The sequence below is a fragment of the Vulpes lagopus genome, chromosome 23, assembly GCF_018345385.1.
Source record: "Vulpes lagopus strain Blue_001 chromosome 23, ASM1834538v1, whole genome shotgun sequence".
In the NCBI taxonomy this organism is placed as follows: Eukaryota; Metazoa; Chordata; class Mammalia; order Carnivora; family Canidae; genus Vulpes; species Vulpes lagopus.
In genome coordinates, this window is record NC_054846.1 from 27,154,693 (window position 1) to 27,179,309 (window position 24,617).

General features: G+C 39.6%; 1 long non-coding RNA gene across 1 annotated transcript in view; it reads right to left on the minus strand.

Annotated features, from left to right (window-relative positions):
* Positions 1-22,968, minus strand: part of LOC121481368 — an 89,206-nt gene extending 66,238 nt beyond the window's left edge. The window contains exons 1-2 of the long non-coding RNA XR_005985265.1: positions 22,825-22,968; positions 20,387-20,447 (exon numbers count right to left, since the gene is read on the minus strand). This is a non-coding gene — a long non-coding RNA (uncharacterized LOC121481368). The remainder of the gene's footprint in view (positions 1-20,386; positions 20,448-22,824) is intronic.
* Positions 22,969-24,617: the final 1,649 nt, after the last annotated feature.

A 24,617-nucleotide genomic window follows, 5' to 3' on the forward strand; every position in this document is an offset into this window, starting at 1 on the left:
GTTCAAGGCAGTGACTTCGCTATGTTACTTCTTAGTATCAGGGCAGCTTGTTTAAAAACAGGTTTCTGATTACAATGGGGGGTGGCGGAGGAGCAGGATCTTTTTCCCAGAGCTCTTATTTCACACTCTCTCCTTCGAATGGGGTACTGCCTATCATTTTCATCAAAGGCAGAAAATCTGTTTTGTATCCAAGGTAAATGGAGAATGCCCACACCTATACTTCCTGTCAAGGCTTACTATTCTCATATATGGTAGAAAGAAAAGAAGGAAAGAAAGAAAGAAAGAAAGAAAGAAAGAAAGAAAGAAAGAAAGAAAGAAAGAAAGAAAGAAAGAAAAAGGAAGGAAGGAAGGAAGGAAGGAAGGAAGGAAGGAAGGAAGAAAGAAAAGAAAAGAAAAGAAAAAAAAAGAAAGAAAAAAAAAGAAAAAAGAAAGAAAGAAAGAAAAAAAGAAGGAAAAAAGCTAGTGAAGGGTCCTGCCCAATCAGTCTTGGTTGTGTCATAGGATAAATAAAGTCATCTCTCTACAAAATGATGTATCCTATGCACCTCTTCAGATGGATGGAAAAGATCTAATACTGGGGACATTATCCCTTTTCACTGATAATCAAGATTATAGCAAATTTCCTGAATCTTTGATTTGTTGGTTGATATTAGCTCCACTGACGGGCTCTCAGAACAAACTCCACCAGATGGGCTTATGAGTGGAGAGGTCTGCGGCCCCCTGAAACCTCCTGATGCAAATTCTGGCAGACGGGTTTCTGATATGGCTGCAGACTGATAGACAAAGTTCTTGGCTTAGGCAGATGGAATTGGGCTTCTTCTTTACCACTTATTATTAGTCACATGGCTTTGAGCCAACCACCTATGCTCCCTGAGGCTTATTTTATAAAACATCTTCTGAGGCTTATGTAATACATTGGATAATGCATATGACAGTCAAAGCATGATCCATCATATAACACCATACAAATGCTTGGCATTATTTTTTCTCAAATAATTACCTATGACTAATGAGGAAATAGGTCAAGACCATGGACATCAAACAGATCTAGGGGAAAATCCACATAGAACATAATCATGTTTATTTAGCACTGAGAACTTTCTTCTAAAGAAATATTATCATTACTCAAAACTTAGTCTTATGTATATATCATATATACAGGTGACCAATTTTTAATTGCAGTAAAATGCTTGAAACCACATATAGAGTAGATTTAAATTAACACTTCTTAATAATTTGGGAGGCATTTCATTGTCTTACCACACCTAAGGGTGGTAATTATGATTATCAGTGGCTAATTGACTAGAGAAATGGATGGAATCCAAATGGCTCTATGATATAAGTGAGAATAAATTTTAGGCATTAATCTATGCTACCTATTTTGAATACTATCATAGGTTTCTACTGCCAAAAAGTAGAAGTACCTGAATGATTCTGAGCTCTCTGACCTGAGCGTATTAGTGATTCCTCTTCTCTCTAGGGGCATGTTAACTACAACAGAAATTTCCACATTCTAACATTTCACCAAGCATGTTGCCCAACATAATGACTTTTGGGTGGTGCTGAAGGGTGGGAGTTTCACTTCTCTGAATCTGATGCACCAGGTTTGGAAAGAACAGCAGGAAGTAATTGCAGGGGTGGGATATAGGGAGGAAACAATAAGCTCTGTCCTGATTCACTGATGAGACTGTCAAAAAAAAAAAAAAATGAAATGACTTAAAATTTGAAGAAGACTTTGTAAGTTAGATGGCACTAGACAAGTATAAGACATAATTATTACTCTTAATAGTCTTGCTCAGTTTACAACAGAAGTTATATATAGCTCGAAAGAGAAGAATTCTTTATCCAACGATGGTATATCTATTCCTCCATCATCCAATTCTTGCTTTCTCAGCTCATCTCTCAGCCAACATGAGTGACATGTAGAGTCTATTCTTATTTTCTTCTGTTTTTGTCAGAGTTTGACACAGTTGGAATAGATGGGAAGATCTTGCAGAGAACAGAGCTGCAAGTGAATTTGGAAATTTTAAAAATAGCTGTCTCTGCATAGTAAGGTATAAAGATTCCTGTATGTAGAAGGTTAGAGATACTTCTTGTTAATACAGCTAAAAAGCATGTAGCAATTATTGCAGGATGGTGGAATATTCTGAAAGCTCTGCATTCGCACATTGTATCTGTTAGGATGCCATTGTCACAAAAGTCAAATACATGTCACAACGATTTCCACTCTGAGCCTAGCCATCTGAATTGCTTCCTTGAAATAAATAAATCTGCATATGTACATGAGCATGCATGAGAAGACATGGGTATAATTATAAACACACACAGTTACACGAAACTATGCCACTGGAAGAACCTTGGACACATTTGGCAGAGTGCTACAAAGCTCTACAAAGCTATCAATAGCCATCCGTAAAACAATTGAAGGTAAAACTAGGTTAATCAAAGTAGATATTCATTTCTCCACATGGGATGGGTTGTGTTTGTCTCCTTAATTTCTAATACAATTATCTTTGGAATTCTGCTGTAAGCACAGCACAGAGCTTAAGTAGGAAGGGGAGAAAAGTATAATGGGGCTCCATAATGGGCAGTCCTTTCCTAAATAGAATGAGGGAGATTCATATGGGCTAGCATAGAGTGATCACTAGGTAGGTAGATAGGTAGAAAGATGATAGATATATAGATAGATAGATAGATAGATAGATAGATAGATAGATAAAGGATAGTTGGGTAGATGATACATAGGGTGAGAAAGGACTTGTAGAAGATTAAACATAACATAGTCCCAAACAGGTTTCACACACACACAGACAAGTGTATGTATAGAAAAAGTATTTAAAAAAAAAAAGACGAAGATCCATCTGTTACCAGATGTTCTATGTGAGAAGGGAAGTAGAATTGAGGTGGGAGGCGGGCTCCTTTCCTCTCTTTAAATTTCACTGTGATTACTATCATTTTTATAATTAATTTTTAAAGAAATGTAAGTTTAAAGAAACACACATTAGGGCACCTATACTAAAGGAATACTGAATGTAATTACAGGTCTTTGGTAATTGAAGCTTCTACTTTTCATGCTGCTCACCGGGTTGTGCAGAGCAGATATTCTTAATTGATGTGAAGAGCATCTCGTCTGGCATAGGGTTACTGATCTGTTACAAGGTCTTCCAAAGCTCCACCCAAACACTACGTCCATGATAACCTCAAATGTAAGGAGGTGAAAATAATAATAAATCCATCCTGCTCCTCAGACTATATTCAAACTCTGCTAAGAGAGTTTTCCTTCTTAGTTTTAATGGGACAGATAGAAAGCACAGGACAAAAAAAAATCATACTGTACTTATTAAAATCTTATCCATCCAGGCTTAGCATATAACACTCCCCCAATCAGCTGCTTCAGAATATGAGCTCAGGTGGAAGCACACACTGTGTTCCCCACTGTCCACAGCATCATTCTCTACATCACGGTCAGTGCATTTAAGCTGGGATCCTTTGAAACACCGGAGCACAAAGAACTAAGAGTCTTAAAGATTGGGTCTTATACTCTGCAATAGGATCAACTTGCCTTAACGGTTGGCATACAGGGCCCTAAGCGCTCATTCATTTGTTTGAAAATCTGCCTGTATGATGAAGCCAGCACTTCGGTCATGGCTAGGGTATGACATAAATTAGCATCTCTCCCCTCAAGAAACGTGTAACCGTCCAAGCAGTAACTTCAGGTATAGAAAAGATCCTAAAAGGACACCTGGGTGGCTCAGCGGTTGAGCACCTGCCCCTGGCTCAGGGTGTGATTCACGGTCTTAGGATCGAGTCCCACATCAGGCTCCCTGCCTGGAGCCTGCTTCTCCCTCTTCCTATGTCTCTGCCTTTCTCTGTGTCTTTCATGAATAAAATAAAATCTTAAAAAAAAAAAAAGAAAAGATCCTAAAAATTATCAATCTTTTCTAACCTTTGAAGAATTCATGTACTTGTCTTTGATTATAAAATATTACTCATTATAAAGGAAGCATTACTTTTTTATGTCCATGACTTTAAAAGTCAAAACAAGGGAGTTCCAAGTTACATGAGGAGTTGGCAAAGCATGCAGTGGGCCAAACTCAGCCTGCCACCTGTTTGTGTAAACAGTTTCTTTGGAGCACAGTCAGTTAATCTGCTTACAAATCATCTATGGCTGCTTTTGAGCTATAACAGAAGAGGTAAGCAGAAACAAGAGCCAATGCCTTCACTGTGTACATCAGAAGGTATACATAAAAAAAACGTAAAGTACTTGTTTGTCTTCCATTTTGGTACGTTCTTATTTGGGAATCTGTTTCCGTAGGATAGTCTACAAGTGATTTCTTAAGAAACATGTGTGTCTCCTCCCTGATACGATTAAGAACAAAAAGAGATGGCGAAAAAACAGTACAGTAAAGCATCAGTAGAAAAAAATATATAAATTACAAATGGAGGGACTTTACAATGTTTTTTAAATCTAAACTTTGCTACCACTTCATTCACACCCAGATGGGCCAAGGGCTGAAATCTGAATGTGTATGCTAAGGATAGGAAGAAAGACCAGAATTAAGTGATTAGCAAAATAATGGAGCTTATTTAACCAGTCTTTGAAAATGTTTATAATATTGTGAAAACTGCCCCCAATTCCTCAATGTCTCTTCCTGAAGAGAATCTGTCCAAAAAAAAAAATGCTTAAGCTAAATTTTTGCAAAACATTTGCATGGATGGAGCTACATAGTGTACTGCCAAAGATGCTCCAATTTAATTATGCCCAGCAAGTTGGCTGGGCCTGTTTGGCACTTCATTAACAAAAAATAAACCTCACTCTTTTTCCTGAGAAAATAGCATTTATAGTATTTTGGGGGATGGCAAAGTTCAGTGTGCTACATTTTGGTATGAAAAAAATGCATGTGATAAATAAAGCTTTAAAGTTTTTTTCTTCTGGCGTGGTAACTGACTACCCTGGAAAATCAGTGTTTTAGACATGTGAGTGAATAAAAGTCATAAAATTTACTTTTAAATGTTTTTAAAAATCACTGAAAATAGGGGCAGCTGGTTGGCTCAGTGGTTGAGCGTCTGCCTCTGGTTAAGGTCGTGATCTTGGGGTCCTGGGATTGAGTCCCACATCAGGTTCCCCACAGGGAGCCTGCTTCTCCCTCTGCCTGTGTCTCTGCCTCTCTCTCTGTGTCTCTCATGAATAAATAAATAAAATCTTAAAAAAAAATCACAGAGAAGCAATGCCATAAAGCAGCAAGAGGAAAGATCTGGAAATTGAGAAATTGGAGTCTTGTGACACTTCTAAACTAGAGGAAGTGTTTGGTGTAAGCCAAAAACTTAGTCTTTTTAAATTTCAGCTTCTTTTGGTGGTAAAATATAGGTAAGGTGTGGATGTTGGGAGAGAAGGTAAAATCAAGATACTTGTATAGCTGTGACTCAGTTACTGCTCAGAAGGAAGGGAAGTACAATTAAATTAAAGGTAAATTACATACATATTAGCTCCTTACATTGGAGCTTCCTGACTCAATTACCAACAGTGGAACAGAGATCTTTCCAGTTCTGCACCACGTTCTTATCCAAAGAAGTCAGTCTGAATTAAGTTGAGAGGAATACGTTGTTAACAAGTTGCTAGCAGCTGTCAATGGACTGCGGAACTCACACCAGCACCAACTAGAAAATGACGCAGCTCACTCAATGAGTGGAACATGCATAGGGCACTGGTAGAGCTGAGGACAGTTGGGAGAAGGGTGGCAAAGCACACAAAAGAGGGTTCTTAGAGGAGGTGACACATTTGTTTTTGGTAAAAGAAGCCTCTGAGTGAGCCAGAACAGAGAACCCAAAAGTGACTTAGAGGCAGAGGAGACAGTAAGAGCTAAGAAATGATAGGGTTCATAAGCAGAATCCCCAGCTGTTGTCTGTGTCTGGAAAGCAAATTTTAAAACAGGAAATTGTTAGAGATAAGATGAGCAAGGCAGGATGTAGTGTATTTAAGGCTCGGACTCAAGTTGGGACCATTCTGGACTTGATCCAGAGCAAGAACACATGGGCCTAATTTAAGCCTGCGAGAGGCAGGTCTGCCCTAGTGGGACGTGCAGGGTGCACTTGAGGGTAACAAAGCTGTTTACCTGGTGCAGGTGGCCAAGAGAAAGAGAAATCACAGCCAGGCGGCAGCAGTTCTGAACCACCATGGGGGCAGTAGACCCAAGACGTAATTAGGATGGAAGATGAGAGCCAGTCCTGGCAACAAAAATGGGAAAAGGAAACCAAAATGGAGTCTCTGGTGTCTAGTCTAGGTGAATGCTGGCCACGGGTCCACAACATGATGTAGAAGAGCACCGAGTGAGAGAGTTGAGTGAGGAGGACAGTGATGAGGGCCCTGTACGCATGCCGGGGTGGACAGCGCCTGGTGGACACAGCAGGCAGCTGGATATTTGAGGAAGGGGATCTGAGCTCAGTGAAGTGTGTGCATAACTGTAAATCCTGACAATGGATGACAGGATGGGAGGGAAGCAACAGGCTGAGGACAAACCCCCTGGAAGAAGGGGGAAGAGAAGGCCACAGAAGAGACAGGGAAGGAACAAGCAACTAGAGGACCTTGAAGAAGGAGAGAGTGACCCACGTGGCCAAATGCACTGAGAGATCCAGCAGAGACTCAAAACCTTCCCTAGGTTTAGCGATTTAGGAACCACTCATCCAGTTGTGAACTGAGAGCAGGTGCCAATGCTGGGGACAACCAAGGGGAGACAAGGAAATGCACGAAGGATACCTACATCAGGTTGGCAACAGGTCTGAATGAGACGGAGAGGGGAGACAGAGGCTGGCATGAAGATGGACTGGAAGCAGGACGAAGGGAGGAAACTCCAGGCAGCAGGAACAAGGGATTACACTTGAACAGACGACCGTCTGTCCCAAAGCACCAACCCGACCGCAGCAAACTCAGCTGTGGCTCTATCAGCAGCTGTGCCAACGTCCTCTCCTCTTTCATTCATCCTTTCTGTTCTACCACATTCAGTTTGAGAACCCTTCCAGGCGATGTGCCCTGGTCCTCAGGATAGCAGGCTCATTAATGAGCACAATATGAACATGATGGAGTCGGATTCAAAATTTTTTGTATGAAATGTCCTGAGGAAATCTGAGAAAAAGTGATTGTTTTCTTAGCCACTATCTAAAACAAACAAACAAACAAAAAATCTCTTTACCTCCTACTTAAGCTCTATCGTTATCAGAGTGCTTGTACAGTACTTTAGCTAATGCTTTTGAGATAGATGTGCAGGTGTCTTAGGAGACGTCACACATAAGATCTGATCTGTTGGTGGATGGCAATTATCTGTGCAGCTAGTTTTCAAGAGCATGGAAATTCCTACACTGGAAAGTAATAGTTAAAAAGAGGGTCACCCAGGTATGAGCAGATTTGAGCTTTTCCTGGCTCTGTCACCGCCTAGCCCTGTGACCTCACCCAGGCTCCTTCTCCAAGATTCAGCCTCTATTCTAACTGTGGAATGAGGGGCTTCCACTTAATGGTTCCCTCTTCCAGAATTTCCAGCTAATGGGAAACTACCATCAATACCCCTTTATATTTTCTAAGATTGAGGAAAATTAAGTCAAAATACATTTTTGTGGCTACTATAGCAAATATTGAGCAAGATCAAGGTCATAAAATTACAGCCTATATCTTGGGTGAGAAACACCTCCTGGTAATAATTAGGAAAGAGAGCTATACACATTGCCTTCTCTTTTTCCAAATGAAAAGCTCGTTTGAATCTCACAATATTTTCCTTCCCTTTCAAAGTCCAGTAACAAGTGTTTGATGACAAATCAAAGCAGGATTGTTCCAGTCATAGTACACATGCCAGTGTCTCCAAACAAAGTCAGAATGACAATCTCTGGAGACAAATGATTCGTTTCTGTTCCTGCTCTGTTCACCAGAAGAACATAACTGCAGTCACGATTCAGTCTAAGGTTCACTAATACAAAGTCCATGCCTTTGGTTACCACACAGACAGCAGTTTCTCTGTAGTATCTCCTTAGACGATGTTGGATAAAGTGACCTCAAAGAATGAGGAATAGTGGGTGGGGATGAGGAAATTAAAAAGTGCTTTAAGTTTGATAGAAATTTACCTAAAGTTTATTCTGGGACCCTGGAGATAAAAGGAAAAATCCTAATGCAAAGAAATCTTCTTCTCTTCCTTCTTTCTTCCAGAGACAGAAGAAAAAACATGCAATAAGTATTTCTGGTCCTTTCTTAGGCCTTGGTGGGATTCTGTGTATCCTTGGGCTCACTCTAGCTATAATTTCAACATCAGAGAAACAAGACCTTCAAACACCTAATTCCTTTCTACCCTTTCCTGTTTCCTTTTTTTCCCCCCTTTTCCCCCCCCCCTTTTTTTTCTCCTTTCCTGTTTCTGAGCCCTCCTTCACTGACATTGGGTTTTGTGGATGTCATTTGGTATTTTGTTTTATTTTTTTCCTTCACCACTACGTTTACCTATTTTTATATCATATCTTCAGCCTCAGGCCAGGGCTTGGTGATCGCCCACAAAGATTACTGTGGCCTCTTTTTATCTGGCTTTCTGATTTCTGAAGTTCAGACTCTTCATCTGCCTTTGTGTGGCTTCCAGACATCATACATAATAAGCCTGTGGTCAATACACAGCAGAACCACCAGGGTTGCTTCCCACCCTTTCCCGAGGACCTCATCACTTCCTCTTCCTCTTAGGTTTCCATGCTGACATTTTACCTGGTAGGTTTTCCTAGCTTCACAGTTCCTATGGGCACCTCATCCTGCCCTATGTGCTTTGTCTCTTAACCGTCTCCAATCTGTCATATTCTTCCCAGGCAAGGCATCTTGATGTCCATATCATCCAGCCATCCCTCTTTCATTTCTGAAACTCCTCCCAAAGTGTGTCCTAAGTGTGTGATGAGGTCTTCTCCATCCTGCCTTCAGAAATGCCTGGCTCTAGCCTTCTGTCAGAACTCTACCTCTGTTGGTAATATCTGGAAAGCAAATGTGCCTTAGTTGCAATTTCTCAAGCACATACCATTCTTTAGGTCATTCCTGTTTTAATACCTAGACTGACCCTATTTGCATATCTCCTGCCTTCATTACTTCATTACAAGTATTTTCTCACACCAAACTTACTATATTTATATTCTTTCGTTAGACTTTAAACTCTCTGAGTATGGGAATGATAGAGCTATAAATCAATCTTTTCAGGACTGTCCAGTCACCATTTAAAAAATGACTTTAATAGGGACAATAAAATAGAAAGTCTTATATGAATGTATCTGTTTTTCCACAAGGACATAAATGAACAAATCATGTTGGTAACCACATAGTTTGGCTCTATCTGCTTCCCAGTGGGCCTTGAAAGCACTAAGCCTGTTTCTTACCTTGCTTTCTGTCCTGTGGAGCTAATCCAACCACAGACTTGCCTTTGAAGTCAACTGGAACATCATGCATGGGTAAGCTCCAGAGAGCACACAAAAGCAAGAAAAGAAAACTGACATGTTATTCTTAACCAAAGGGACTGTGCTATTTCCGTGTTTCTGTATACACTTGGGCATCCCACAGACTTCAAGAGCCTGCAGGTGAAGTAGGAGGAGAAACTAAAGTTAGTGGTGTCTTGTGAATGGGGAACGGGCAGCAGATGAAGCACAACAGAACAAAAGTTTTAAGCTCCTAGTAAATAATTCCTCTTTTTTCTTTATCAAGAGCCATACAAATCACAAACATAAAATTCTTCAAGGTTATAAAACTCTTCCCTGAGAATGTCAAACTCTTCTGGAAAAGGCATCTACTCTTCATCTAAGACATAACAATTGCCTTGTAGACTAGTATTCAATCCCATGCAACAGCCATTTATCCAGAATCTTTACTGAAAAGGAGTTGTGCTCATCAAGATGAGAGCATCATCACTATCTTCAAGAAGAAAAGTATAAAGCAGCTCTCATAGCATATAGCTCTCCAAGGCCACTTACAGAGAACGCTCTTAACCAGCAACAATCTGCAATGCAGCAACACAGTGAAATCTAAATTACAGTTTTAATACTGCTTCTCCTAGTCAAGGGCTTAAAACCAAACAATGTTGGGAAACTAACTAAATTTACTATGTACATACCTTTTGACCCTGCAAGTCCTTTCCTACAAAGAAATTCCATAGCAATAAAAGAACCAACCAGAGGCCCCGCTACTTAACAACTGTGTGTATTTTGGGTGGATTTTCCTTACCTCTCTGTCTCAGTTTGATAATTTGCAAACCATGGATAATAATGTACTTGCCTTATAGCCCATGTGAGTAAGATGCCTAGCATGTAGCAAATGGTCAAGAAATGTTAGTAAGGTGGGTATTATACTCCCTATTTTGCAGGGGGAAAAACTGTGTTTCAAAGATGCTGAACAATTGGTCCAAGGTAATAACAGTACGTCTTGGGTTGTTTTTGTTTTTGTTTTTTAATGTCTTGGATTTTGAATCAAATTCAGTCTGATTCCAGAGACTATCATTTCCTGCCTTGAAGGCTGCTTCTTAACTTAGGGCCCTAAAATGAACAAAAACAGGGCACAGTGACTGAGAAGATGCTCCGAATGCCATCTGGATGATTTAAGGAAGTCTGAGTTGTCATAACCCTCTCTTTAATGTGTATGCTCAACTATCAGATTATTAGAATATTAGACTTTCAAAAAACACCCAAGAACCTCATAATCACAGAGTGCTAAGCTCAAACATAAAAATGACATGACCAGGCAAGATAGCCTAAAAAATGACTATGAACCTGAAAAGCTAACAGTCAATTATTGACAAGATATAGGGATTCACCATAGGTGCAAGAAAAAAAGCTTTGAGCTCCTGGACATTGATACAGCACTGTAATATTGATTTCACGTTTAAATATTTCAAGATGAAGCATAAGAATTGGTATTTGCCAAGCATTATCATCAAAATACTCTGGCTACTTTTCTGGGGTAAAGACCTGGATGACAATGAGCAAGTTATGCCAAGGTTATGTTGTCATGAATGAGCACCTGGAGGGGTACTAGAGAGGTGTCATCCCCAGAAACAGTGGACACAAGATGAGGATGCTATGCTGAAACAGACTTCGTTTTCAAGGTATGGCACTAAAACTAAATTTTAAGAAGACAATGGACATCATGATCTAGCAAGTGAAACTGAGCATAGATGAATCTAAATTCAACAAAAACTTGATCTCTGTTCCTAAATATTGTCTTTGCTCTTTTCTGATTCACAAATTTAGCCACTTATCATATGCCCCAATGTAGAATGCTTTCACCTTCTTGAGGCTTTTTTGTTTGCTTCATTTCTCTGCAAATGCTGTGAGGCTAAATATGTAGTTTTCTTTTTAATGTGTAGTTTTATTATTTTTAAAAGATTTTATTTATTTATTCATGAGACACAGAGAGACAGGCAGAGACATAGGCAGAGGGAGAAGCAGGCTCCCTGTGGGGAGCCCAATGTGGGACTCGATCCCAGGACCCCAGGACCAGGCCCTGAGCTGAAGGCAGACACTCAACCATTGAGCCACCCAAGGGCCCCTAATGTGTAGCTTTAAAGGTAGAGATAGATAGAATGTATTTAAGTCTCTAAATGTATGTTCTAAATCACCTACTACTGGGTGCGGGATGAATAGGCAGGGAAAATCTCACTGAAGAATTTCTCAACCACACCTTTTGTGTTCCATGCAGTCTGAAAGTGCCATCTGCAAATGGCTGTCAAAAATGAAATGCAGCTTAGAGTAGCCAGCAGTGAGAGGAGTCCCTGACCTGAGAATACCAAAGGCACTCACAAGTCACAGAGAAAAGGCGGGTAGTGTCTTTGCTCTCCTTATCTGTTTAGACAGGTGGATGGTGAGCCCTGCTTCCCAAAGACCTGGGGAACCATGAGCTGCCACCTCTTAGAGACGAAGCTCCTCTGTTCTGAGTGGGGCTCATTAAATATCTTTCTGCCCAAAGCTGCCTCTAACATGTCTAAACTAAGTCCACTCACCTAACAGGATATTCAGGGGAGGCAGTCCTTTGCTGCACCCTGCCCATTTCCATCACATTAGGGCATTTGTCCTCCTCACTTACTGAATGCCCTACCCCGTCCACAGGGGGTGTTTGGAGGGAATAGGGTGCTCACTTGCCTCCAATTCTTACCTCCCCTGAGTAGAGAAGGCAGATAGTATTCTAGGGAGAAGGCTTTTCTCCCTACATCTATAAAATATAAACTCCACAAGATAAAAACAAAGAATAATTAAATTATTTCTGAACTTTTCAATACTGAGGTCTTAGCCTAACTAGGGGCAAAACTTCAAGGTTTTTTGATTAAAGTTTTAACATTTTGGGGCACCTGGGTGGCTCAGTGGTTGAGCATCGTCTTCAGCTCAGGATGTGATCCTGGGGTTCCAGGATCGAGTCCCACATCGGGTTTCCTGCATGGAGCCTGCTTCTCCCTCTGCCTATGTCTCTGCCTCTCTCTCTCCGTGTCTCTCATGAATAAATAAATACAACCTTTGAAAAAAAAAACCTTAACATTTTTTTGGGTGGCCAATCTTTGGCTTCCCTGGTAAATGACAAGTGAATACAAAGTTGTTTCTCCTTAAAATCCTAAAACTGTATAATGGTGATAAGAACGAAGACTGAAAAAATCCCAAAGCTCTTTGCCTACTGTTAGGTGTTGTTTGGAATGGTGTTTTTAGCTACGTGGGTGAATGGTGTAGTATTTCTGCCAGAGAACAATGCTCTTGGCAGGGCTTGACACACCTGGGATGTTGTTAAAGACAGATTTGAGAAGTTTTCCATCGCACAGAATATGTTAGTTAGTCTTCTCAAGATAGCAGGAGGAAGTTTAAGCATTTCAAAAAACTTTTCAATTTTCATTTGTGTCCAAATTTTAAGAGTATCATGAAGTACAATGAAGGCAAAGGTAAACCCCATCCCTCCCCCACACATACATAGTTTATTATAAACCTTTAGTAAAGTATTTGCAGGTTTTGGATGGTGAATTACTAACCATGTAACACAGTTATTTTTTTTTAAGTCTTTACAAAATGAAAATCTTCCTTTTGCTGATGAGATCGATTAAAAATGGTAAAAATCACTTTCAAGAGTTAGCCTCTATTGTAAACATTCTCATGACTATTCTTACAACGAATAGTCTGAAACAATATTCTGAAGCAAAAAGCCATCTATTTGATTGTTAATACTGCTTTCTACCTGTGAGGGCATAGCTTCTTCCTTCATAGAACTGAAGCAAGATTGTTAAAAGTCATTTTATTATATTATCCAATTAATTCTTTAAAATTTATTTTCTCTCTCCAATTATACAATAATTGATGAGGGAAACATTGTATTTTTGCCTTTATAAAATCCTCCTCAGTGCCTTTAGCAAATTGGTCAGACAAGATAATTAAGGGGGAAAAAGCCAATTGAATATTTGAGTAAATAAATGATTTGAAGTCTTCCCAAATTTATAACAATAATCTTGATTTTCAAGCAAAAAAGATACCATTTTAGAGAGGTCATATACTGTACCAACTTTAACTCAACTTAGAATGGAAAAAATAAAGCCCCCAAACTATGCAGAAATTCTGAACTCTTTAAAATATTATAGATCAGAACTTCCTTGCCCTATATGCTGACATTTCCTATCTATTGTACTCACCTAGCCAAGAAATAAATACTATCGAAGAGATAACAGATTGAAAGAGGTTAAGGTATTCATAAATATCAGAAATCCAATGAATTGACGTAGGTTAGAGTGGATTCTATTGTACTGCACTGAATTAGCAGGATTAAAGCAAAATGAGGACTAAGCTCTGGATTCAAATTTTGACAGCACTTGGAAAGCACGAGGCTTAAAAAATAGATCTTGATCTCTAGGATGATATGCTGCCTGTTTATAGAAATAATCCTATTCTTATCCCATTTTTCTACCTGTCAAAACTATTTCTCTGGACTGATTATAAGCACAATGTCTGATGGGAAGCCACGTGTATTTCCTGTTTCCATTATGTAAGTACACACTTCCTAGGTGGCTTCCTGGTCACTTGAAAGTCATATCATTTTTGTTATTTATTTAAAAATTTAAATTAAAAGCTAATGTGAAACTAGTTTTGCATATGTCACCAAATGGAATTTATTTTAAAGATCAACAGCCTCATCATACGGGATGCCTAAGAGTGGAATGCCATTATTTGTGCGTCACTCACAGCCTTTCATATGCTATACCCATAGCAAGCGAACAAAACAGAGGACTCAATGAACTTTAAAAAAAAATCTTTTGACCAAAACAAGTTATTAATTTAGCATACATTGAAAATAACTTCTTTTTGTTTGTACATTCAAATGGATAAGCCATGTCCACTGTTTTGCAGGATATGAATTTGAGAAGGAGCCAAAGGTTTTCATTTTGCAGTGACAAAACACACAGTTAATTCAGAGAAAACAGAATCTTCACAACCAACTCAACTGATTGGGGCTGCGTGGAAAAAACTGGCTGATTAAACATTTCCCTTTCCAACTGCATGTGGTGTGTTCTTATGGCAAATCACAGGGGCTAAATATTGTTCACCATTGTGCACCCAGGTGGCAGCAAGATACCAACAATTACACACTGTAGCTAAGTGCCAAGGTTCATGCCTGAAATTAGCGTTAAAATGAAAGGACCACAGAAAGTTAGGGTTCAAGGGGAGACAAGCTCATCCTCAGCATTTCACTGACACCAACACAGCATGTGATGAGTACTTGGAGCACATTTTCACTTTTTGGAACTCTCATGGGCTGTTCAACTGCTACTATTACAATACAGACTGCAGAACACTCCTTGTTTCCTAAAAGCAGCATGTAGCTCCTCATGGCCAAAGCTTCATCCTCACTCATTTCAACTAGCAAATAGGGATTCCCAGAGAATGGGGCTGTGTCAGCAGAGCACTCCCATATACATCAGACGGTACACACGGGCTATCATGATCACTGGTTCCAGGGGCCTGCTTTACCTTTCTAGGTTGCTTTACCTGGGGAAATTAATACACATTAGATTATATATTATGTATTAGTTAGTAATACCTCCTTGAAGTAAGCCCTATAGTCGTGACTATGTATATAAGTCATGGCTCTGATAGTAAAAGAGCTCCACAGCAGAGCTCAGGTATAGGAATTGCTTTGAGAAATATGTACCTGGATTTCCTACAAAATAAAATTTCTACCTTATGCACTTGATTTGAGAACCCACACAAAATACAGATGTGTAATTTTTTTTGAGATGTCAAAGCTGCATTTTTTTTTTACTACAACTGAGTAAAAATGTAAGTAAAATTAACCACAAGTGCTGCTTGTTGATAGAGGAAGAGATCCATTAGGATTTTGAATGCTGAATTTAGCTTTTGTTGGAAAAAAAAATCTAACATAAAGTATTAACCAATAAAATTTTATGATGGTTAAGAGAATGTCTCTTTTTGGGGAGGGGTGGTCAGCAACTTCTGTGATACTAAATAATGTCCCAGGATATAGAGAAACATAAAAAAAAAACAACCAGTTTAGAGTCTGCTGCACTCTGGGCCTGAAGAGTGTTGATAAACATAAACCCACATTGCACCTTCTCTTAGAAACACCAGAAAGTTCATTCTACACCTAATGTATTGATGTTGATAAGAGTGACAGATTATTCCTAGAAAAGGCAAAAACATATATGAAAGTAAGATTATTATGTGTGTAAGAAATACACATTTCTTAATGGGATCTCTGAGACTAATTAAATATTTAAAGATCTTGGACTGGGGTTATAAATTTAGGAATATGATATTATCCTTCCCTGCTATGTTTCCTCTTGTTGTCAATCTCTCCCCGCTTTGTGCTTCTCTTTTCCTTTTCCTGGCCTCAAACTTATATTAACTGCATATTCTATGCCAGGCACTGTGCTAGGCTGTGGAGCTCTTGTTTCCAAGCTTTCCAGGCCTCTTCCTCTTCTACCTTCTTCTCTTATTTTACTACTGGTTCCCTGAACTCTTTGCCAACATACCACCTGGTCCTACATTCGAGCATTAAAGCAGCCAGAACAGAGGGAATTTGTGAAATCTTACCTAGCCTCAAATCACTTTGGTTGTCACACACATCACATGTCAAATGATCGATGCAGATAAGAGAACTTTAGGATTTCATTTCCAAGACAGACTTTATTGGCACCATGGGCTTTGGCCCAGACACAGAAGGACGGGAAGTGCTCAGAGAACGATGACAAAAGTGTTTTGGGGCAAGAACTGTAAGACAAAACACAAGGCAAAGTTCATGGGGGGCAATGAGTAGATTAGTCTTCTGGTTTAGCAAATTCCTATTTAGAAATAGGTAATAATGCAGTTGGAAAGAAAGACCAAAGCCAAATAGTGAGAGGTCTAAAGAGGGTTTGACATTCCAATGTTTTACCCTACTGGCTCTGGGGAATCTGCAGATGCAAAGGGAAATGAGAGAATGAAAGCATCAAGGTGGCTGCATGCTCCTATTCTAAGGGCAGAGCCTTGCCTGTTATATCCACTGCTCTATTCTAAACATCTCGAGGAGGCCTAGGACATCATAAAAGCTCAATAATACTTGTTGAATGACGGGAAGAATGAATAGAGCCCGAAACACGGGTTTTAAGTCATCTCAGCTGCTTTGCTGGCTCTGTGACCTTGAGGGAGTTAACTTCTCAAAACCTTGGTTTCCTCTTCCACAAGCAGGGACACCAGTACTACCTTTCTCATAATGTAACTGAAAGGATTAGACAAGAAAACCTAGGTGGGAGGCTTAGTACATTGACTGGCATGCAGAAAATAAACGTTGACCATTAATAATTAGAATTAGAAGTCCCTTAAAATAGTTATAAGCAGCATGAAAGGAAGTAAATGTAAAAGAACCAAGTTAGTATTTGCTGCATCATGGGCCTAAATAGTGAGGGGGGAAAGGATGATTTTAGACCACAGTTCTAAATACACATCAACACGGTAACTTCTTATAACACATTCCGACTGCTTTGCCAATAGAATCTTCTAAATTGGTGTATATGCCTAGAACATATTTTAAGCCCTTAAGAGGCAAGTGAAGTACAAGTTCCAAAATAATATTGGATTGTCATGTGATTAGCTGATAGTGTATGACTAACTGGCGAGATTCCTATAATCTGCAAAATCGGACAAATAATGAATATTGAATTAATGGTGCATATTAGGAGCCACAAGAACAGCGTCTGGCACAGGGTAGGCACTGAATAAATGTCTGTGGAATGAATGAAAGAATATTTTCTAAATTCTATGGGAGAACATTTAAAAAATAATTTATTTGATTTCCATGTTTCAAATTTCTAACAAATCAAATCCTTCTTCAAACATATCCCGAAAATCCAATATTTTCAAAGATGCCTGCAGTAAACTATGTTAAAACCCTTGAGATTGTGATAATTAACTGTACACCATATGTTCCTGACCATGGTGTGCTTGCTACCTTGTCTTTCTTTCTTTAAGGAAATTCCTGGCCTTATGGTGTATTTCAGTCTTTCCATTTGGACTGTGAATTCAATTGTCAGAAAAATACAGGACTTTCAAAGATTTATAAATCACAACTATGTTGTGCTTAAATAATGCCAAGCAACATTAAGAACATAAATTATGGCTCAGAGATGTTATTAAAAATGTGAAACAGTTCTGTTCACCGCAGGGTGTAGGGTCATAAAGTCTATCAACTTTAGAAAGACATAGCACCATTGATTCTACACAAGCCATCTCTTGATAGAAAAAAAAAAAAGATTATAAAGACCACGAAGAAAACTACAATTTTCACATTTAAAAATCTAAACAACGTTTTCAATGCTTCAATTAATTATCAGTGAGTGCTAGAGTGTATAATTAAGGTTTTAGCACAACTTCTATTTTCTGAAATCATTCTGGGATCCTTTAAACAAAAAGTACCCAACTGATGGTAATGCAAATTAAATTCTGCTCTTGGATCACAGAGGTGATTAAACACAAAATGCCAGTCGGTAAAACTTTACAATGTATCCTTGCCAACAGGCTAGACGAGTAACCTGAAGTGACACCTTCGACAGCTATCCAAAAGGGTCCCTTCCCCACCAGGTTTTTTTAATTGTAAGTTTTCTAGATGATATTCACTATAATTCTGAGGTTTGCCACTCGGTGGAAAATAAACTAAGGTAGCTTGAAGGAAAGATTTTATTGAATTATGCAAATGCCTTGCTACCCCTTAGGAAATGCTATATCCCAATAGCACATCCCAAAGGCAACTCAAATCTTTCAGCACTTTATCCACAATTTCTAATGAAATCAGTTTTCCACCCCCTAAACACAGACAGGTCACACAAATAGCTTCAAAGCCAATATAACTGTCTCGATGACAGATAAGAATAATGGCACACCAAAAAGACAGAAACCAAAATTAGAGTGGGCAGAGAGAAACTAAGAGTAATCAATTACTCTGCAACACTGGCATCTGGAAGGGAGTATTAATGACCAAAAGAAAGTAAACTTGGGGAAATCTAGCAAACATATCAGGAGAGGAGAATAAGCAGATACCAGAACTTAATTTCACTTTTCTAAAAAATTACACCGATGGTATGTTGATCCAGCAATAATATGGTATTCTGACTGGAAATATTCATGACAATCAAGTTCAATTGCATACAAATTTTTCTAATTAGTGTTTAAAACAACGCAGTTTGGAAGCTAATGGCTCTGTGTAACTTGCACAGAAAAACTGATTTAAGATTTTCATTCTGACTTACATGAAAATTGATCTAATATGTCACAACTCCAGTTCCCAAAAGATTTGATTCTTTAAAAGCTACATGATTAACTTTACTTGTGTCTACATCTCCCGAAAGAATTGAGGTGCAAAGATGTTCCTGGTAACATTCGCTGCAATTACCTTAAGTTTCTATACATGCATTTACCTATTCAGTACAGACAGATACAACTGCATATTCACATACACATATTTGATTTCTTAGTCCATTTTTAAATTTAAAAGACACATGACATCTCGAAGCGAAGTCAGTTCTGTGACAGTGCACAATATTGATTCTTTCTGTCTTCGCAGCCTTTCCCTGACTTGCCTCTTTGTTTTCCCTCTTTACACCACCAACTATCATTTGCAATATTCCTCCCTTTAAGATACACTTAATTCTTGTAAGGAAGTCCCAAATTAAAATGGGAGGAATCTGGAAGTACTCACTGGTTTATCTCAAGACTTCAATGCAGTTGCTTCAGCTGAGATAAATGCATGAAGACTTTTCTGAAATAACTTTTACGTAAGGATAAAATGATTTCTGTGTAAGAAACAATTACCAGCCAACATTATTATCACCAGAAAACGGTAAGCTAGAATGAGCAATAAAAACATTGTATTTGCAATGAGATATTAGAGAACAGCTATTAAAATATTTTACTCAATTTCTATTATTCCTTAAAATGAAAGTCATCAAAATGTCATTACAGGCCTTTCCCCCAGATCCTTCAGAGACTGAATTTAATCATTTCAGGAAATTGAGCGCTATCTACATTCACTTAAATCCTCTGAAATAACAGCAAGGCAAAACACAATGTAAAATTTATAAGACATTTTATATTAAGATATGTCCACATACACACATACATACATACATACCACAGACTGGGGAATATCGGTCTCCGGATACCTAGAATTAAACATTTCTTGTGAAATTAGCCACTCATATAAAGTATTACCTTCAAGGAGACCTTAAGTAAGAAACCCAAGTCAAGGAGTCAGCACTGAGCTTTGCGAAACCCCAGTCTTCATAAAGCGTGAGAGTAGCAATTTAAAAAATGCCTTCAAAAAATCAGTTTTTGGAAAATGACTTCCAGCCACAATTATTAACGGTACCACAGAGCATAGAACTTTTAAAGTGCTGCTCCACTCAAAGGAGCTGAACACTGGAAGAAGCGCAATTAACAGCAATAAAGGCATCTCATGCCTTGTTTCTGAAAAACTAGTGCTCTTTGAGGGATTGTCAAGCTGGAAGACCTTCGATGTCACCCAATCCCTGTTCTAATTTACCAGCTTTAGGAATAAAATCTACATAAAACAAACATCACTTTTATGGATCCCCCAAATGATAATGTCCTCTCAAGAAAAAACAAAAACAAAAACAAAATCTGCCCGTTTCCAAGGCTGGAAGGAAACATATCAAGTACCTGGTTGCATTTTGTTAACAAAGGCTGGACAATCTTCAGAAAATGACTCACAATAGAATTCCCTAAGACAGTCTCTTCCCCAAACCTTTCACAGCTAGAAAGAATGTCTTACATTTTCGTTTTATTTAGGAAGCAGTTTTCCAATGCTACTGGCAAGTACATGGAATGGGTTGACAATGGCACTTAAAGAAAAATGTTTAATTTTTACCTTTCCATTCGAGGAGGATGCCACTTCTTTTGGAGCCCATATCTCCCGAAGATACTCAGTTCTGGCCGATTTAGAATAAAAACCATTAGCATATTACTATGAAAAGAGGAAATAAAAAAACTACACTACAGGGCTGCAGTGTCTCGGAAAAGAAGCTGACAGCGCTTATAAGCAATAAACGCCTCATCCTGATACCTATTCTGTGAGCAGCGTCTGATGAGCAGACTGTATGCTCCCTGCAGCATCAATTAAGCACTTAGTAAGGGACCGGCCAACGCACGGGGGCTCATCTGCTAAGCCGGGCTGCAGCCTCCACAGCCTGCTAATCAGCGCGGCGCCTGCCCTAACGAGGTTCTAGAACGCGAGGCCGGCCAGGGACCATTAAGGGGCACAGCAGCAGCACGGCCCCGGGCAGTCGCCAACGTTGGATACAAGTTTGCCTCAAAGAACCAGCGCAAGAGCGAAGGTGCCAGAGCCGCAGCACGTCTGCCCACTTGTGCCCCCGCTCCGGGCCCTGGGGAAGCGGAGGCCGAGCCGGCGGGGCACCCCCTCCCGGAGGGCGTCGGGGCAGGGCCTGCTCCTCCGGCGGCCCCAAGTGCCCGGGAGGTAAGAGAAGGGAAGGTTTCCCCTCTGTCCCCATCCACCTAAGGCAGCCTCACCCCAGGCACCAGCGAGATGCTAATGCACATGAAAAGACACGCCAATTTCCCCCACTTTGCTCTAAGTTTCAGAGGTCCCTCTGCAATAAAAGATAGCTGTTTGCGGAGGCTGCCTTGTTCCATACCATTAACTCAGAACAAAACATATTTTTAGTGGGACAGCGGTGTTTACTTGTAAGAACTGATGAATTGTCCGGCACCATTTATCACTCACAGACAAAGACGTTCAGCCACAATTTTGGATATAAATCAGGGTACATGCTCCTCAATTTAAAAAAAAAAAAAGACTCCTTAAGTCCCCAAAACCACAGAGATTGAGGTCAGACTGGCCATAGCAACCAAAACAGGACCTGGGTCTCCAGAAGGACCTAGCAACCGATAAATGAGTTCAGATCTCTTTTCATCTCCACTGGTGTGAAAGCCAAAATTAAAAAGATTAGATCACCCTGCACCCATTACAAAAGGCGCCACAATGAAAAAGTCATTTCCAGCCTTTGAATCACATCAAATAAATAACATTCATCCCTGCCATAATGAACAACTTTCAAAGTAAATTGAATCTCCATAGTACTGCTTTCCCTGGCTGCACAGTATTTACATGACAATATATCACAGGAAGCTCAGAATGGGTCTTGTAAATGGGGAACTTGGGATAAAAAGCATCTTTAGCCCGATTACTGTATACTCAGACTGCTTTTCAATCCCCTTCATTTAAACAATGTGTTGTATCAAGAACATAAACAATGTTTTAAATTGTGGGAAATGAAAAGTTTGCAGGACATTTTTAAATGTCTGGAGTCGCCCCTTCTGTGGGGCACTGAGAATGTAGAAATCACTTAACCTCCTAAATCCGTGCCCCGGATTCATTTTTGTGACAAAGAATTCTCATCTGTGGGTACACTTGCCTCATTGTTCGTGCCAGCAGTTTTTCACCCTAAATATCTCCTGAATTCTTATATATTACTTAAGATGAAAGCACGCTTGCAGATTTTTTTTTTTTTTAGCATGTGGTTCATTCATTTTTTTGTCATTTCCTCGAAAGTATAAGGTATTCTCTATTGCCAGGACAATCGTGTCTTTTAAGTTTCAGCAATATCTCCACACAATATATTCATCTTCTACAGTCTAGTTTTCACAAAATTTCTCCAGGTCATTAAAAAAAATTTCTTTTTCAGGGCTAATATCCCTAAAGACTTAGGTTTCCATAAACTATTGTACCATTCCTGCATTTCAAATAGAGCATGTTCAATTAAGACAGTTAAATCTATGTTAAAAATATACCAGCTCTATCTTATCTTTTTGTGTCAGCTCACGTAGACGTTACTATTTGAACTCCACAGGGAATCTCATTAATTTTTAAAACTCTCTGACCTCAGTACAGTTGAGTATAAAAATAATTTCAAATTAAGAATGAAAGAGCATCACTTGAATTCCAAACGACCATATGCTCTACGTTGCACAAAACATTGCTAACTATCATCAAACAGGATTTTTTTCCAGATACGAATTTAAACAGCATGATAAATGTCACCAGACAGACATAAAAAGCAGCTCACCCTTCCGACCAGCCCTGCTCACACCTCACCTCCAGAGATTCTCCTAACACAAAGCCCCGAGAACACAGGTTTGCAGGCAAGTGACAGCACAGAGGATATAGCCTCTTGAAAATATTTTCCTATTGAGAGTCGCTTTCTGTCTCAGCGTCTCTCTCAGCCACAAGGATGAAAAAAAAAAAAAGAAAAGAAACCCGCCAGCATCAGGGCATCCACGTTTTCTTACCTAAAACTTGTCGGAAGGATGGTCCTTGGGTCCTTGTCCTCGCTGTCACCTCCAGTGCCCCCTCTCGCCATCGTGGAAACTGGCTTCACTATGTTGATGGTTCTGTGCCTCAGGTGCAGCTGTGGCACTCCTCTGCCTGCACAGAACCTACGAGGGGAAATAAGGGAGGGAGAGAGAGTAAGGGAGAGGGAGGGAGTGTGTGTGTGTGTGTGTGTGTGTGTGTGTGTGCGCGCGCGCGCGTGTGCTTGTGTATCAGAGAGAGAGGGAGAGAGAGAGAGAGAGCTGCTGACTTGAGACTAAGAACCTAAAACCTCCGGCCAAGACAAGCCTGAATAAAAATGATCAAAGCTCTGTCCTTCATCAAGAGAGTAGACAGATATTTTTTTTTTCCTCCTCCACTGAAAAGTGGAGCTGTCATTGGGGAATCTCACCAGGAGAGCGCAGACAGAGGCAGACCCTCTCCAGAGTGTCAGGGCTGCCCAGCAGTCCGTGCAGAATACAGGTACCTATTGTTCCAGAGACAGATATGTAGCCAGCCAGTCAGACTCTGACAGATCTCAGCAAACCAGTGAGCCTGCCTTCGTTTTAACTCCTTATTTACTAGCGCTTTTTGGCCAAATGCAAAGGTCTTCTCATCACCCAGGAGAAATAAATGGAGATGATGCAGATGAACTCCTGGCAGGCGCTAATCCCGTATCTTTTACAAAGAGGGACTTTTCACTCCTGTGATTGAAATGCTGAATGTAAGGCAAATATCTTATATCTTATTTTTTCGGGGAGGAAATGAAACATTTAGATTAAACGGGAAAGACTTAGCAAGGGAAAGAAAATCTTGACATCCAAGATGAATAGCACAGCCCATTTTAAAAGGAAGGCAGAAATTGGGGCTGCTCAAAGCCCCCTGAATATAAGTACATATACTTCAGAGCACGAATAAGGTTACCTTAGCCAAAGGGGTTCCAATCTTTTGCATAGGGGTGTGGCACATTGACCATATTCCACTCAAAAAGCTACCTTGGCAGACCTGTTTTCCTAGGGGCTGGAATCTTTTGAACTCTGTGTTTCTAGACCTCACTGCTTTTGCAAGCGGTGCTCCCCCTTCCCCCCCAAATCCGCTTTCCCCAAAACCCCAACAGTATTTAAATTATCAGTATTTAAATTATGTCTAAGGCAGTAATATTAAATCAAGGGAGCTCAGAGAAAAATAACTTCTACATTATCCCTGATGGGTTCTGAGATCCAGAGGGTATATACGATTGTTGAAATTCTTGGACCTTTCTGGATTACAGTAGGTTTCTAACTTTCACCTTTGTATACTAATTAATTTTCTTCTAAGGCATGGAAGAAGGCAAAATACCTTGTATTTGACTGTTTGGCACTGTTAGAAGACAGAACATAGAAAAACAAGAGAAAAAGAAAAAGAAAAAAGAAAAAGTACCTTCTCATTGAGTTAAAATAAGAGATGGACTTACACTCCCCCCAAAGACTTAAAACATACAAACACTTCAGACTTTTTTTTCCAGAATGAACACCAATTTCATTAATTGTTACCATATACCTAAGAAACACTGTGCATATTCTGACTTTGTAGGTGTGTTACAGTCTATAAAGTGGTTGTGAAATTCCTTTGTAAAACCCACACTCAAGCATCACTTTCCAAAGCCAGAGGGTAAATAGTCAACGCAATAGGAGGAGGTTTAACCATGCATGGCTGTTAACAGTAATGAGATATGCAGTATGTATCTATGCACTGCCCAGCTGCTTCTTCTAAATATCTAGGGTTTATTTTATTT